We start from the raw sequence: 3,664 nt of genomic DNA, 5'->3' as shown, positions 1-3,664 counted from the left end.
TGCAAAGGAACTCTTTCAAGTGCTGAGGAGCAAGGATGTCTCCTTGAGGACTAAGGTGCGCCTGACACAAGCCATGATATTTCCAATTGCCTCGTATGCATGTGAGAGCTGGATAATGAATAAGGAAGACCGAAGAAGAGTTGATGCTTTTGAGTTGTGGTGTTGGCAAAAAATGCTGAAAGTATCATAGACTACTAAAAGAACTAACAGATCTGTCCTGGAGGAAGTATAGCCGAAATGCTCCTTGGAAGGGAGAATGGCCAGACGTGGTCTCAACTACTTTGGTCATACTGTCAGAAGGGACCATTCCCTGGAGAAGGATGTCATACTTGGTAAGGTGAACGGTCGACGAAAGAGGGGAAGGCCTTCAATGAGATGGACTGACATGGTGGCTGCGACAATGAGCTCAAATATAGCAAGGATCATAGAGCTGGTGCGGGATCGGGCGGTGTTTTGTTCTGCTGTGCATGGGGTCGCTATGAGTCGGAAACGGCTCAACGGCACCTAACAACAACAACCACTAAGCAAAAGCAACTCCCAGTTTTAAAACATTCAAGTGACAGCTTTGGGTGTACTATTTTTTGTTGAAGCATGAGAGAAAAAAAAATGCAATTTTATGTACATTTTACTAAATACAGTAAAATGTATAATTTTATACATTTTACTGCCAACACACAGTTAATCTCTCAAGGTATGTTTTACATGTTGTTGTTGTTATTTGCCATCGAGTCAGCCCTGCCTGACTCATAGAATTAAAACTAGAGGAAAATGCTTTCCAGGGGCTTTGTCAAAATAACTTTGATTCTATATAAACACACATCATGGGTTGGCAATGAAAAGTAATGGGGTATCGATACACGCTACAGTATGAATCAACCTTGAAAATATCATGGTAAGTGAAGGAAGTCAATCACAAAAGACTACATGTTAAAAAAAAAGAAAAAAAAAAAAAAAGACTACATGTTCAAACCCACCAGCCACTCCTCGGAAGGAAGGTTGGGCAATCCTACTTCCGTAGTGATACTGCCTCGGAAACCCAAGGAGGGGTCGCTATGAGTTGGGTTTGACTCAACGGCACATAACAACAACAACAACATGTTATATGATGCCACTTCTATGAAATGTCCACAACAGGCAAATCTACAGAGACAAAAGTAGATTAGTGGCTGTATGCTGGAGCAAGGTGTGGGGAGTGGAGAATCCCTGCTAATAGAAATGGAATTTCTTTTTGGAGTGATGAAAATGTTCTAAAATTATGGTGATGATTGTAAAAGTCTGTGAATACTCTAAAAACAAATTTTACACTTTAAAATAAGTGAAATGTACTTTTTCAAAGCTACTTTAAAAAAAAAAGAATATGTCTAACAGTTGATGAATCACAATCTCTAGACAGAGTCCTAAATTCTATTTTTTTTTTCTTTTTCTTTTATTGCCATTTGTTTTTTTTCTATTGCTCAAAAAAAGTGTCATTTTTTTTTTCAGTTTCCTAACTCTGTGTTCGTGCCTTCAACACTTACACAAGAATTTCCTGTTCCACGATAAGAAAAACGTACTTGATCCTGTCACGGACACATTTAGCACACATGGAACCATCACAAGCCCACTGAAATGTTTTTGTTTTGGACAATATCATGAGAACTTTAGGTCTCACAAAATGAACCCTTTGATAACAGCCTGGGAACATACAGCATGTGGATTTTGGTGCTATACCAACTTGGTATAAAGGAAAACAATTCTATTACCAGGGGTTAAGGACAGTGCAGTTGTTTTACCAACACCAAAAACCAAACTCAACTGCCACTGAGTCAATTCCTACTCATAGCAATCCCGTTTTAGGCTTCCGAGGTGGCAAATCTTTATGGAAGTAGATTGTCCAGTCTTTCTTCCACCAAGTGTCCGCTGGGTTTGAACAACCAGCCTTCTAGTTAGCAGTCAAATGCCTTAGGCACTATGCCATCAGAGCTCCTTCAGTTGTTTTAGAGCCTGTGTTAAAGGACAGCCTATGATGGTAGCTCTGGTGACTGCTAACCAGAAGGCTGATGATTCAAATCCACCAGCCACTCCTCAGAAGGAAGACTGAACAATCGACTTCCATAGAGATACCACCTCGGAAACCCAAGCAGTGGTCACTATGAGTTGGGATCAACTCAATGGCAGGGAGTTAGGATGGTAAGTCAGATGCTGAACCACTGTGAATGTCTCTAGACAGTGTCCCCAGAAGAGCTGAATTCTACATTTTGACAAGCTCCATAGGTGACTCTTACAAAGCAAGTCTAGTCTAGCACCAGTCCCAAACTTTGGGAAGCAGAACACCTAAGAGTTTGAAAAATTATTAATGAACATAGCATCTGTTTTGCTTACCTCTGTGCTGCTCTAACAGAAAATATCACAAGTGGGATGGCTTTAACAAACAGGAGTTTATTCTCTTAGAGTTCAGAGGCCTTAAGTCTGAGTTCAAATTGCCAGGCTCTAGGAGCTGGGTGAAAGCCTTTCAACCTTTGGCTTCAGCTCTGCCTCCTGCTCTGAGCCCACTGAAGCTAGAGGCTTTTCTTCACTTACACAGCTGCTGGTTGCTGAGACTGACAAGCCCAAGGTTGACAAGTAAAAAGGCACAGTCCCAATGTTACCAAACCACAGGGCAGGCCACTGATTCAAGTCCATTGAAAGTTCCAAGGTTGGCAGAGCATGGCAGGTTGCTGAACAATGACATGGCTATATGCAGGGTTCCAGCATGCCATAATTAGAGACAATTCCCCAAGGCTTCTCCTTATATACATGAAGCAGACCACAGCTCTAAGGCAGCTACTTAGCTGCTTGTGGTAGATTCCCACCATGGAGTTGATTGCCAGTCTCATAAAGGGAAATAACTACCACCAGCTGCCCAGCCCCCTAGAGCCAGGAAAGGGAGGGACCAGGAGCAGCCTTGGGGACCTCAGGAGTAGCAGGATATCCAGGTAAAAAGAGGCAGGAGGTAAGCCTAGGCCCCAAGCCCCCCTAGAGCCAGGAGAGGGAGGGACAAGAAGCGGCCTTGGGGACCTCAGGAGTGGCAGGATATCCAGGTAAAAGGGGGCAGGAGGCAAGACTAAGCCCCAAGCCTTCTAGAGTCAGGAAATGGAGGGACCAGGAGCAGCCAGAGTTCACAGAGTGGAAGATTTTAGGTAGGAAGTACGTAAGAGGAGGGTGCAGAGGTTTCCAACAGCTAGGGGAGACAAACTTGTCTGTCAGTTTGTCATCCTGTGAGGCTAGTACATTGATTGCTGTGAGGCTTGAGGCTGTGCCACTGGTATTTCAGATGCCAGCAGAGTTGCACATGGTGCACAGGTTTCAATGCAGCTTACAGACTAAGACAGACTAGCAAGGAGGAGGCCATCCACTTCTGAAAAATTGGCCAGGGAAAACCCTATGAATAGCAGAGAAACACTGTCTGATACATTACTGGGCAACTTTATGAATAGCTTGAAAACATTGTTTGACACAGTGCAGGAAGACTAGCCCCTTGGATTAGAATGCACGCAAAACAGGACTGGGAAAGAGCTGCCTTATTAGAAGACAACCAACTTTAATGATATGGATAAAGTAAGTCTTTCAGGACCTCCATGTGCTGACGTGACATGACTCAAATTGAGGAGAAACAGCTGCAAACATCCATTAATAATCAGAACAT

General features: G+C 43.3%; 1 protein-coding gene across 1 annotated transcript in view; it reads right to left on the bottom strand.

Annotated features, from left to right (window-relative positions):
- Nucleotides 1-3,664, bottom strand: part of LOC103209129 (serine/threonine-protein kinase Nek1-like) — a gene marked incomplete at its 3' end in the record, with an annotated part of 135,627 nt that overhangs the window by 45,429 nt on the left and 86,534 nt on the right. The window lies entirely within an intron of this gene.

The sequence above is a fragment of the Orycteropus afer genome, unplaced genomic scaffold (assembly GCF_000298275.1).
Source record: "Orycteropus afer afer isolate SDZICR_OR568_19922 unplaced genomic scaffold, OryAfe1.0 scaffold00477, whole genome shotgun sequence".
In the NCBI taxonomy this organism is placed as follows: Eukaryota; Metazoa; Chordata; class Mammalia; order Tubulidentata; family Orycteropodidae; genus Orycteropus; species Orycteropus afer.
This window is presented reverse-complemented; position numbering and strand designations above follow the sequence as displayed.